Genomic DNA, 15212 nt, shown 5'->3' on the forward strand with positions numbered 1-15212 from the left:
TTTGAAGGGTCAACGCCCTAGTTAATGTTGCTTTTTTAATCAAAAACATTTCATTTACTAATACAAAATTATGAAATATATGCTCAATGATTGAAACTAATTACACTTATTCAGAATCTTCAAGATTACCTGCATTTCATGGCAAGGAAGAGGAGAGAAAGAACATTTTCTATTCCTATTTAATGATCACATAAAACAAGCTTTTAAATCTTAACCACCTTGATCTATGCTAAGTAGGATTGCAATACCCCTAGCAGAAATCCATATTTCACTATTCAAAATGGAAAGGGCATTGATCTTTTATTCAAAAGAGTTGTTAAACACTACCATACATCATATCATAGATACATACTAACATAATTAAGGAAGGGCACCTCATATTTATTCCAACACGATTATCAATTATTTAGTCATATCTCTAGCACCTATTTAGTACAAAATTTATTAAGATAATTTGAATTCACAAGGACTTACAATTAACTTTAATTATGAAAAGAAGCATAAAATGAGAGAGAAAGAGAGAGAGAAACACAAAAGTTATTAGGAAAGAAAGCATCAGAAAGAAAATGCAACAAGAGAGCATATCTTATCTACCTCCAAGGTCTACATAGTTTTCCAAAAGCATGAACCAACTATAATGGTCAAGGACAACCAAAAGGAGAATACACACATGAGAGTATAAGCAACAAAAATAGCCTAATGGGCTCACATGAAACCGGAGTACCCATTGTTGAAACTTGGGCTCTGCTACCAGATGTAACACCCCTCCATGGAACCTAGAGGACAACAGACAAAAGAAACAAAAAGACTTTTTTTTGAAAAATTAGTAAGAACCATGATTGTCATTAACTAATGTTACTCAACATAATGATGAACTTTCAAATGAACATACAAGCTTAAGTTACCAACATTATTCACAATGAAGTAGACCATCGATAACTTGTAAAGTAGTAGCGAAAGATAGTAGAACTTATCATTTACATTTTACGCCGAAGTCCTCCTAGGTTCCCCAACATTGTTACTTAGAACAATCATCACAAGAAAGGAGTACATTTCTTTTCCCAATGAATCTAATAAATAAGGATAAACAAACTTTTAACATAAGAGAGCGGTATCATGATCACTACATATTTACAAAAATGAAATGAACATCTTATATTTTACTTTTCTAGGAACTTAAGTACACCATGATACATCCCTAGACCAGCTTAATAAACAATGAGATAACATCTTTCATTAGTCATCCAATACTAATTCCTACTCCATACAACACTAGTCAAATATCATTCCATTACATCAAGTGCCACATTACATTTATTCTAAGGTAGGTTCGTTAACACCATTATGTAGTATAACATAGATATAAAAGATACATAAATGACATTATCCATATATGAATTAGTAACACCATACAACAACCAATTAATCACATCACACCTCCTTATTTACTATAAGAAATTTAATAATGATACTAAACATAATCATGATGAATGCAAGAAGAATAATTCTGAAGTGAAGATTGACGTGAGATCGATATGATATACACATTGCCTTAACATAGTTTTTGATCACTCAACATAACACACCATCATTCCTTATAACATGCACCAATAAGAAATGTGACTAAGACATTCCTCATAAAGAATATGCCTATATCAATTAACCATCTACTCATTTGAATCATTACTTTTTCCATAAATACTTATCCTAATTCATAGGAATGCAACATCCTTTAAGAAGCGTATCTCATGAAGCATACATTTCATTTAAGGTTTAGGATCTTAAGTTCATTCATTAGCCAAATCATATGCCTAAGGCTAACATTCATCATCATGAAAAAGATATAAATATCACAAGAGAACATGAAAGGAACATAATCAAATAACCTAGATCACCAACTATCATCATTAGCCTCTTATTTCATTACATCATAATACATCATCCTCCAACTAGGAGTAATCCAAGACTCATGTAAAACTATAATAATCCAATTAAAAAATCTGATCTTAAAATATAGGATTCAAAGCATGAAGGAATAAGCACCAAAAGAAGCATCACATGAAGACACTCGAATTTATCCACGCACTCAAACAAGGACACAGATACGTGATGGAGACAGGAAACCATCTGACCATGTGGAACCTAAAGGCACACCCCCCATGCTAGGAGATATACATAAGGCTCTCAAACAAACAAGCAACCAAAGAAGGGCAACTACCTATAACCAAGGGTTAACATACAAGGGAACTTAAATGATACAATTCAAACAAGGGCCATATAAGGGACTTACTAGCCAACTCACAAGGGTAGAACACTGTACATACCTAAACCCAAGGTTCTATACAAGTGAGACATGGGTACAATATAAAGATCCATCAAAATATGATTTATAATAATCCATATATACCCATGAATAATAATACCATCACAAATACAAGTAATCCAATCCAAGTCCATATTTAGGTACACATTCCATCTTGAATCCATCCAAAACACATCTCAAAGAATCAAGAGGTCATAAAAGACCTCACAAGACATCAAAAACATTTCCTATATAAAGAAAATAGATCCATATACATGTGCTTTAAACAACATCATAAACTAAACATTCAAGTCTCGTAAACAAATTTATTTCCAAGTGCTCAAATCACCTTCTAACCTCACGAAACTCATCACAACATTATGAAACTGAAGAGAAACCATTATAGAACCATATAGGACCAAATTATACTCAATGAATCTTCCATAAACAAGAATTACATATCCCAAAGGAAAATGAATTCATTTAATGGGTTTTGCAAACATATCTCCAAAAACAGATCTTAAAAACCTAGGAACAGGGGAGAGTGAAAGGACCATTCATAAGCCAATTAAAGCACAACAATACCTTTATTTTCAAAATTAAGAATACATAAAAAGCAACATGAAAACAAACCTTAAATATTCCATTCTAATATCATTTGAGTGAAAGGATAAAAATTTCAAAAACCCTACCTCGAATAGGGAGAAATGAAGACAAGAAGGAGAAGAAACTAATGTAGAAATTCCCATCCCCAATGGCCAAGCAACCAACCAATCCTGAATAATCTCCAAACCAGAAAAACTCTACCAAAAAAATCCCCACACCCTCCAACAAAATCCCTGCAAAAATCTCTTCAAAAGCCTCCCCCCTCTCCTCTCAAAATTCTCTAAAAACTTGCCTAGAATGAATCCAAAAATGTTGTCACAAAGAATCCCTCAAACTTCCTCCAAATTTTCCAGCAATCAATCCCAAATTTCCTTACCTCCATACACAACAAAGCAAGTTATTTCCAGCATAAAATTATTTGCAAAAATTGTATGAAGGAAGCCCCCAAAAATCTCCCCCAAATTTTTTCCCTAAAACCTCCTCAAATATGAAATCCAAAAGACTCTTCAAAAGTCATCTCTCAGAAGCCATTCACGGGAATGTGAAACCAGTTCCTAACTGAAAGGTAATAACTAAAACCATAAAACAATAACAAACTCCCACCAAATATAACAAAACATAAGAATATAAACTTAAAATAACATATGTAAACTCGGCTAGGGTTTCCCACCAAAAGATTTAAATATTTAAAAGTGGGATAATTCCCCTATAAAATAGCCACTCCAAAATATATAATAAACCAAAATATAAATATAATTATATGTACACCAATAATATATAAATATTTATTCATTATAAACCATATTAATTCAATAAAACAATATTATATTAATTATCACATTATAACCATATTATTCATACAGATAATATATTCATGCACAAGGCCTGCTAATGGGCTTCTAAGGGCTAATCCTCAGAGGAAGGGTCAATCAAGACAAGAATGGGCCCCACCATATAAATGTTGGACTAAGGTTAACTTTGATGGTGCTTCGAGGGGTAATCCAGGGGTCTTTGGAGTTGGGGTGATAGCCCAGGATGATTGTGGCAATATTCTAGCCATAGGAGCTAAAAGATTGGTGGATGGATCGAACAACGTTGCTGAGTGCCAAGCGACGTTAGAAGCCATTCTCATGGCTAAAAACTTGGGAGTGAAGAAACTCCATTTGGAGGGAGACTCCCAGATTGTAGTGAATGGGATTGATAGAGTTCGATTGGAGGCGTGACACTTAGACAAGTACGTTCGAAGAATGAAACTTCTTTTGTGTGGGTTTGAAGATTTTAAGGTGTCCCACATTCTCATGGAAGCAAATGTGGGAGCAAATGGCTCTTTGGAAAATAAGTTTAGATTGTTCGAGGACTTTTGAAATGGTAGTTCTCATGATTTTGGCTGCATTGCTTAGTCTTAGGAAAGTGAACCCGAGTTTGTTTTTGAAATGACTATTTGTGTCCCTGGACTTGTGGGAAATTATGGTCCTCGTGGATTGTGATCTACGATGATGTTGCAAGTGGCATAGCAGTGATGGGTGATGATGGAGGCAATCGGTGTGAAGGCTTGGTGATGATGCATGGTTTTTTTGCAATTCGTGTGGAGCAATCATGTCATGTGATGGTGGTGGCTTTTTAAGGCCTTGATTTTGGCTCCCTGGCATTTTGTGGTGGCTGGTTTTCGGTGGTGGTTGTGTGTGCAGGTTTTGGTGCAGAGGTGAGTAAGGATGGAGGCAAATTTTTCCTTGGTGACGGACGGGCAAATGCCTGCTTTTCGCAGCCTAATCTCAAGCAATAGGTTGATGAGCATCTTCAGGGTGGATGGAGAGGAATTTTGGAGGGCAGTGAGGTTGATGTTAGGGGAGGAATTTCTAGTGTCTGACTGTCAGCCTAGAACTAACCTTGATATCTCGTTGTTGTTTGTTGCCCTGGCCTTGCTGGTGGGAAAGTTGGAGGAGGAAGTGCAGCAGGTCACATCTTTGGTGCTAAGACCCAAATGGGCGGGTGGTTTAAATGAAGTGGTGGCTCAAGCTGTTGTTGGCGAAGGGCTGAAGTCGATGGAAGGACCGTGGCAGAGGATTGGTGTTGAAGTGGGGGAGATGCGGCCATTTGTAATTTGGTCATCTTCTCAACCGGTTGATTTGCAGGTGGAGAATGCAAGGAAGGGATGGAGAGAGATTGTGCAGTATGTGCGTGAGTTGGGGTCGACTGAGCAAGTGAAGATTCGCGGGAAGGTGACCCCAATTTGGTCTGAGGCTCCTCTAGATGAGGATGGAAGGCCTATGGTACGCCATCAGATTCCACGGAAGCAGGTGAAGGTGGTGGAGTGTGACTTGCTGTTGTTGGCAATATTGCATTATAACAGACAATGAAAGATTGTTGGCATTTCCTAAGGATATTGAGAAGGTTGTTGATGATCATGGACATAACTGATTAAAGATGTTTTACTATCTTGATATTATTATTTTGTCATTGATGTCAAGAAATTGATTTTCTAATTCAGTATGACGTTGCCATATCTTGAGAAGTATGATATGAAGATTATAGAGAAGTCGGTAAAAGACACAGGAAAGAATATGATGAATAAAGGGATGAATAAGGTATTCAATGGGCAACTACTACCGAGTCAGACAATGATGAGATCATGACGTTTTAGATTGTTTTAACATCATACATATGTTGTAAAATGTAAAGGTTAATACTATACTATGTTATCAACCAAAGAACCTAGTCGGTAAACCCTAAGGTTATCGCTATCGGTTAATGAAGGCGGAATGTCTACCGAGTGAAGTTTAGTATTCACCAAGTTGTAACCGAGCTATAATAGAAAGCATTAAATGTTTACATGCAGTATTTAATGAAAGAAGCTGATGAGCTGGAGTGGATCAATGATTGGTAAGCCATGGAAGAAGTTTGTTAATGAATTTAAGGCAATGGAAAGTCAGCATGAAGATCTACAGCTCAGATTGAACCGCAATACCCTGGCACAAGTTCCAAAACTATTATGCAAGTTCCAAGGTGGGGTAAAACATTTTTAGATCGAAAGATGCATTGAACCTAGACAAGATTGAAGATCTGATGGCTATGATTGATCATGGGAAATGTGATCAAGGAGATTAAGCGGTTACCTAATTGTTTATAAATAGGAAGCTGTTGATAAACAATGAATGCGAGCAAGTGTATGCACAGGGATGCTACATAGTGATTACCAAGCATAGAAGCTTGAAGACCTGTTAGAATAATAGAGTATAGAAGCCCAGTAGATAGACAAGATTAGTTCTATGTCTAGATTGTATTGAACAAATAAGAGTCTGCTTTAGCATTTTAGATGTGAAGTTGCAGGTAGATTTTTATTACTGTTATTTTGTGAAAGTGACAGAAAATCTCTTAACCGAGTGGACTTAACAGTCTTATATGTAAATCCTCTAGCAAGGTGACATTCTGATTGAGTGTTTGAAATCCTTTGACAAGGTCACTTCTAACAAAGTGAAGATCCTAACAAATCTGAGGGAAATCCCTTAACCAGGTCACATCTAGGAATGTGTTTGTAATCTTTAATAGGATTTGCTTTTAACCAATCATACTCTAGAAGAGTATATTTTTTAGTGGGTCCGAAATCCCACAGTGGTTTTTCCCTATTTGGGTTTCCAAGTTAAATCTGGTGTTATGAGGTTTATATTGTTCATATGCTTTTGAGTTTGCATGTTTGACAGTTTTGGTTATATGGCTGATATATATGTTATCAAGGTTGAATCTGATGTTTTTATGGATGATTAAGTTTGTATGATTCACACCCCCCCCCCCTCTTATCTTGTTGGCTATTGGATCTGTACATATATTAAGTATCAGAACTATCAGCTGTGTGGTGGCAAGCCGGGAACAGTGCCAAGTGGAGGGAGTGAGATGCAAGATGCAGGGCTCAGCTAGGGTATTCCAAACTTCTCAAGGGAGGAGGCCTTGGGATGGTTTTGGTAGATAGGTCCTCGGGGCCAATTCAGTTCTTTTTTGTGGGATATATGTATGTATGTTGGTTTTTTGTAGTTGATGGCCCTGTAGGTCTGGTGTCTTATTCGGGTTCCTTTGTTGTAATAGGGGTGAGACCCCATGTTGTGGTAGACTGTCTATCTGCTTTTTGGATGTAAATCTTTCCTATTTTAAGCAATATATTATCATGGTTATCGATAAAAAAAATAAAAATTCATGCACACATATACAAACATAATATATAAATATAATATCTCAATGAGATAATTAATAAACCATAAATAAAAGTCACAAATGAAATATGATGAAATATTTAAAGTACTATAAAACACTCAAACATAACCATTCAACGAAACCCATTTCCAAACTAGGGGTCAACAGATAATGCCTTGATGTCATTTCGATCAGGTGAACAAGATTGACAACATCACCAATTACAAGGCAATGGTTTAAGGCTAGGACAATGTAGGGCCATTACGCTATCTCCACCATACCACCATTGAAATTGTTCTCAGGTATGCTTAAACCTGTGCAACCAGATAGAGTTGATACTCAATACGTGCAAACCTACACCACAGAGTGAATGCACATGCATATATATAAATATATCCTAAGGGTAAAATCACAATGTTGTGTCACACTTTTATAAAGGCACCAACCAACAGAACTAAAATTGTTTAACTTTGACTGCATAAAAGTGACATTTCTAAATTGAATTTTGGAATGATGTAAACTGATCAAATGCAAAAATATTAATAAAATTTATGTCTGTTATTTTTTAAATTTATTAGGAAAAAAATTGATATTTTTTTTATAAATTCAAAGACAGATTCTTCATTGCTCAAAAATGCTAAAAATCAGGGGTTCTAGTCGGCGCCACCAAAAAAAATGAAAATCGACTTATTTTTTCAGAATTTTTTTTCCAAATAGAGAAAATATATATGCAGTGTTAAAAAATAAATTTAAAAAATTGATGTATATTTTTCTCGTTATAATATTTTGAAGTCCAACATAGCTAAATTTGACAGTTTTCGTTCGGCATCACCTTTTGACACCTAAATTTATCATTAACCAAAAAAAAAATACCCTTTTCAAGAAGATTCTCTCATCTAGTGAAAAATTAATTTTTTAATTTTCTTTAATTTTATTTAATATTTATTTTTTAATTTCTAATCAGCCTATTTTTTAACATTAAAAAGATACTCACAATGTTTAATTAATAAAAAATATTAAAAAATTATCAAAATAGTAAAAAAATTATACGACCGGATTCGTGACTTCGAGTTCTGCAAAATGGTATTTTTTCGTTTCTATGTGACGAAAAATTGGTCAGAAGTTCAATCTGGTAAAATTGCAGAGAAAATGGTCATTTTGGTGCCACATGGCAAACCACATCGGCTAGTCTGGTCAGACTCCTTCCCGCCAAACTTAGTCCCCCATCCGACCATGGGACAAATTTTTTTTTATTTTTTTATTTTTTTTTATTTGCAAAGTCAACTAGCTAGGTTATCGGGGTCAATTTGATGACCATTTGGACGTATTGTTGATGACTTTTACAAGGAATTTTTTATTCAATTTAATATTTTTGATGTTAATTTTAATTTATTAATATTTAAATTACGTGTATAATTTGAGTTTTTACCCATTTTTCATTTAAATGCTATTAGAAAGTTTGTCTACATGTCTATTTGTTTTTCCTTTCTAGTTTAATTAGGCTCACATCTTTATTCCATTTTGGGGTTAATTAACGTGTTTGAGGTGTTTTATGTCTTTGGCATTCTTTGTGCTTAGATAGAACCCTAAAGATGATAACAAAAGTATTTGAACTCCCCTCGTCTTCCATTGAGCGTTGGGTGTAAGAGAAATTGTTATCATATTCTTTTTAAGTAGAAGAGCCTACCCTCCTGAGAAGCCCATAAGGTCGGTGAGAGGGGAACGACCCAAGCAGTACTTTCTTCTACCCGCTATATAAATTAATACGTTAGGCGAAAGCCACAATGCCTTAGTGACGTATATCTACACCAATAGTACTCCCTAGTATCTGCACTATGTGTATGCACTTGTGTGGAGAATGAGGAGTGGGTTCTTGAATGAGTTGTTGCCACATGGGTAGACACCAATTTTCGTAGAAGTTCCCCCACTAAACACCTTAGAGTAGTGGCCCACCCTTTTTTGCCTGAACATCGCGATAACTTCAGTGCAAGGGGATATATAGTTATCCCCCCAAGACACTCACCATAAGGCTCTCGTGGGATGAGACATAAATCCTCAACTTAGCATAAGATACTTGTAGCTTTTTGGGGAGAGGGTCATAGGGTCATCCTTCTAGTCCTAGAGGCCCCTAGTTGTTCGCTCACAAAAAGGCAAAATTAGTGAATACACCCCTCAAGGTGTCCCTACACTTGAGCTGATAGAGATTCCAGGTTGTGGGCTAAAGTTACCACCATGAGAACATCGACCTTAGGATAAGAAAGTGTTTGATGTGTTTTCGATTGTGTTTAGACCCATGGAAATTGGGTTGAATTTGGCCTATGAACATACACATTGGTCACATTAATTTTTATAGTATCACTAGTTGTAACGATCATTGTGTCTTCTTGTTTGCGATGTTTGATTTAAATGGCTACAAAAATTTATGTATATGTGTTTATGAGTGTGTATGCATGCATGTGTGTATGAATATGTGTGTGTATGTGTATGTTTGTGTATGTGTATGTGTATACATGTATGTTTGTATATGGGCAAGTGCAAGGTAATGAGTCACAAATTCATGGAAGTCTGCGTGTTGGAAAATGCGCTCTTAAAAACGGGGGCCTATTTTCAAAAAATAGGGGCTCATTTATGCTTCGAGCCCCCGAGCTAAAAGGTAATAGGGGCCTGAAGCGAAAATAAACGGGCCCCCATTTTGTTTTAAAACGAGGGCCCACTTTTAAACAAAACGAGCCCCCGTTTCTAAATCGTATTTTACCCTTTTTTTCAGGTGAATTATTTCATTTTCACCCTGGAACTGAAGTGAGAACAAGAGATCAAAAATGGGCCCCCATACTATGGATTCCATTTCAATCCTCCACCACTATCCCAGGTACACATTCAATCATCTATTTTCACATTTTGTAATTTTCTTGTATATTTTTCCTTTTTTTTTGTGTATTATTTAGATTTTTTTGGTATTATTTTAGTTTTTTTTTAAAGTAGCCTATAAATAAATTTGTTTTTACATTTGTAAATTCTTAATTTTGATCTGAAATATTCTTCAACAGTTAACCCTAAACCCTAATCAACAAATTTACAAATCAAAACCAAACCTAGATAGTTAACAAAACAAAATATCAAATTTACAAGATACAAGATATCTCAGAAACATCAAAATGAAAACCAAATCGAAACAAAACCGAAACTAAATGGAAATCAAAATGAAAACGAAAACAAAATCAAAACAAAATCAAAACCAAAACCAAAATCAAATCAAAATAAAATCAAAACGAAAACTAAAACAAAACCGAAACTAAATGGAAACCAAAACCAAATCCAAACCAAACCAAACCAAATGAAATGGCACAATAGGACCGTTAAATGTTTCTAGGAATTATTTTTTTAGGTATTGGGCCTTTCAACCAATAAACAAAAAAATTTAACCTCTTCTAGCAAGCCACCATTCCAATTCCTTAAATTGAACATATGTACCAAAATTGTTCTTAATCCTCATTAGGTAATACAAAAGTTACCACTATCAGTATAACCTTAAAAGTAATTAACATTACTCTTCAAATTTTAGATATCAAAGTTTAGGCTTAGGTTTATGCCATGTCATGGCATAAAGGTCCTATTATGTCATGTTATGGTATAAAAGGACCAATTATGGACACATTATGCCATGTCATGGCATAATAGGACACATTATGCCATGATGGCATAATATGTCCTAGTATGCCATGACATTACATAATAGGTCCATAGTTGGTCCTATTATATCATGTCATGGCATAATAGGACCTATTATGTCATCATGGCATAATAGGTCCTATTATGCCATGACATTGCATAATAGGTCCTATTATGCCATGACATTGCATAATAGTCCACCTATTATGCATGGCATAACAGGTCCATAATAGGACCTATTAAGCCACAACATGACATGATTTTCTCGAATTGCCAACTTCATCATCTAATTCATCTCCAAAGCTGAAACTATGCTAATTCGATGTGTTTACTTAGTATGATAGGACCAATTATGGACCTATGGCATAATATGTCCTATTATGCCATGACATTGCATAATATGTCCATAGTTGGTCCTATTATATCATGTCATGGCATAATAGGACCTATTATGCCATCATGGCATAATAGGTCCTATTATGCCATGACATTGCATAATAGTCCACCTATTATGCCATCATGGCATAACAGGTCCATAATAGGACCTATTAAGCCCTGACATGACATGATTTTCTTGAATTGCCAACTTCATCATCTAATTCATCTCCAACACTAAAGTACTAATTCGACATGTTTACTTAGTATGATAGGACTAATTATGGACCTATTATGTCATGTCATGTCATAATAGGACCTATTATATCACGTCATTGCATAATAGGACCTATTATGCCATGACGACATAATAAGTCCTATTATGCCATGACATTGCATAATAGGTCCATAGTTGGTGTCCTATATTTTTTGACTAGGATTTTTAGCAACTTATAAATATCCTGGGTATCATTTAACATATCCACACCTAAAGGATTTGGTCTTGCATAAAAATTAAGAAAGAGAGAAAAGTAAACATAATTTTTTTATTCATGGGTGAAAATCATTCTTATGACACCTTGGACAAGTACCATGATGAAGACCAAATTATTGCATCATGTATATTCTATTTTTTAAAAGTACCCTACACTTAGGATTATACCATAATCCATTCAAATTCTCTTTATTCTCAACCATCCTTGTCATCATCCATATCATGTATCTCACATTCCTAGGTTTTGACCTTGATTCAAGTGTTTTAATCATTTTGAGACATGTTTTAGGAAAATTCTAATATAAAAAATCCTCTTTATAGAGAACTCCTACACAATTTTAGAAATTTTAAACAAGATTTATTAAAAAAATAGAAATTAAAGGAAAAAATATCACGTACACAAACATCCATACAAAAAAATTTAGAAGATGAGTAAAATATATCCACATCTCTACCAAAGTAGGGAGTATGAGTTGAACATGTGATGCCTACCTAGGTAGATATCTACCCAAGTAATCTTATCCTATCCTAGGTGCAAATATGCAATACAATAATTAGCTAAATACAAGAAAATAATTATGCACCAACAAAGTGAATGTTCATTCATAATTTATCTTTCATATTGTTCACTTTTCACATCTACTTTATCTTTTGGTAGCTATGTATCTCCTTTATGTCTTATCTCCCACTTTGGGAACATATATGTTTAATTTAATCTTTTATGTTTACTTCATATTCTATTACCCCACTTGTAGGCATGTTTAATATTTTCTCACTTGATTTCCTTTCATGATTCCTACTTTTACTTCATATGTTTTATCTCCTATTTTTACATTATCTAATCTTTATTAATAACTACTAATTTACCATAATGATTTATGTCTTATACTTTAATCTTTGTTCTATCTTATGATCTTCAAGACTATTTGCTTCACATATGTTCATATAGTATTTTATTAAAGCATTATCTTATGTTTTCTTGCATATGTGAAACTGTCCATCAAGCCATCGAGCATGTTGAGAATGTTTCACATATTTTGGAACAATATGACTTTTAAACTCACTAATAAATGCATTCACACTATTTTGTTATGTAATCAATTCTAAATTTTTCCCCATATTTCCATCCTTTAGAGGGTATTCTATATTTTTAAATCTCCTAACATCAACCATTTTTTTTCAAAACTCAGATGAAACATGTTCATGCAAACATTCACCTATCAAAGAATAGTTCCCACATAAATTGCAAAGGCCATAAATGCATGAAATGGAAAGAAATAATTGTTCATTAGGTGGTTTACAAAATAAACTTGCAATAGAATCTTTTAGAGTTTCAGGTGGAACATAAACACCACAATCCTGCACAAGATCATTACCATGCAACATACAACGTATATATTGAAAAACATCATAATAGTAACGAAACTGAACATGAGTTTTACAACAACAAGATATTCTTTGTTTATTGATTTTAACATACCAGGGTTTGCATTTTTCAAATGATCTTTGACTAATTCGTAAATTCATTAACATAGATTCATCACTAAATTTTTTAAAGAATTCAGTTTGAGTCATGTCAAGAAGATGTTTTGGATGAGGATCATGAATTTTTGATCCCACCCTTAACTTTAAAACATCTCTAGCATTTGATGAAACTATAGTGTTATCATGCCAAAATTTTGCAATTAATTGTTTAGTTTCATCATTTAATTTCATGTCCGACCTTTGAAGTCTACCACTAAAACTCCAACAATGGTTTAGTGGATCAATTTCAATTATGTCTCTTCTTTTGGCTGCTCTTGACAAGGTTCTACGATGTAAGTTCAAATAGCCACTTATATCACTTAATGTTCTTTTACTAACAATTGTTTTGTCAACTATAGCAGTTGTTATAACTCTACATGTTGCATTCTTATCTTTAGATCGACTTGTTTTTCTGATAGAATCGATGACACTGGCAACAATAGATACAACTTGCTTATATGATTCATATTTTCTTTTTGGTTTTGCATAAATACCTATTTTTTTATGACTTTACACATTTTAAACATTTTTATTAATTGTAGCATTAATTGTCATTGGAATCCTAACTTTTTATTATAAAAAAATTGTTTATATAATTTGTTCACATGTGTTCTGATTTGTCTCCAAGAAACTAACCCATTAAGATTATCTAGCACATTGCTATCAATATTAAACAAATTACATTCATTTTCTTTCAGAGAGGGTGGTGTAATATTTTCAAATTTTATTTCTTTTCGTATTGGTGTATGAAATTTATATCCAGCTTCATTTAAATCAGCAATTTGATTGGTATCATAGTCTTGGGGATTTAAAAACATACCAGGATTCGCATCCACATGAACATTTGCATCAACACTCATACCCGTGTTTGGTTCTACATTTCTTGCATCCATCATAATCTCTTCAATGGTCTCATCTACAACGGGCACTGAACTAGATGCTTTAGAAGTGTTATCCAATTGTCGTTGTTGTGATCTTCGATCTCTTTAGCGTTTTGCCTCCTCTCTTTGTGCTTGAATTTCGTTCGTTGTCATTGTCTTCCTTTGTTTCTTTTGACGTTGCTTAGAACCCATCTTTACAAACTCCTCTTCAAAAAATAATGATCTTTTTACTGAGTTCTTCATAAATTTGTGTAAAAAATATTAAAAAGTACTGCCAAATGATGTAAAAAATGTTTTTTAGTACGGATTTCAATGATAGTGTGGTAAATTGATGCAATCTGTCTTTTTTTTACAATAACCGTTATTTAGGAATGGGCCCCTGTTTTAGAAACGGGGGCCCATTATTAAATCCAACGGTCAAAAAAAGGAACGGGCCCCCATTTTTAAAATGGGGCCCCAATCTGTGGAAGTTGATTCCACAACCCGCAACTTGGCTCGGGATTAGGCCCGGGATAGGCCTGGGATGGCCACACCCGAGACATGGACCTGCAAATTCAAATCTCCATGAATGAAAGCACAAATATGAACTTCTGAAATAGTTTACGTGCCTGTAATTAGAGAATTTTTATACGAAATTAAAACCCATTTCAGATTATACTGTCTAGATTCTAAATATATAAATTTGTTTAAATATTGATAATTTTAACTTTTTTTCATTTAATTTATACTAAATCGGGTCCAGAAACTTGAAATATTAACTAATTTTGTTAATTTAATAACTTTTTTATTTTGAAAGAATTTTGAAAAAAAATTATATGTCATCAATCTACATAAAATTCTTTTCTATTTAAAAAAAATAAAAAAATAAAGTTTACATCAAATTATGTGGGTCGTACATGTCAAATTTTTAAAAAGATAATTACGATCATTAAAAAATTAATTAAAAAAAAATATTAGAAAAAAAAATATAGAAAAATATGCTCATCGGTCTTCAGCGGGTTACAAACCATTTCCCAAAGCGGTTTGAGAAAATAATTTTAATTGTGTCAAAAAGTGTGGATTGTACACATGGATGGTATGGTCCTAAAATGAGCATTTTTAAAAGATTGTTTTTAGAACTCCATTCAAAAAGTTATTTTTTATTATGTGGGTATTAAAATAAATTACATAATTGGAAAGT

Source organism: Cryptomeria japonica, chromosome 3 (assembly GCF_030272615.1).
Source record: "Cryptomeria japonica chromosome 3, Sugi_1.0, whole genome shotgun sequence".
Lineage (NCBI taxonomy): Eukaryota > Viridiplantae > Streptophyta > Pinopsida > Cupressales > Cupressaceae > Cryptomeria > Cryptomeria japonica.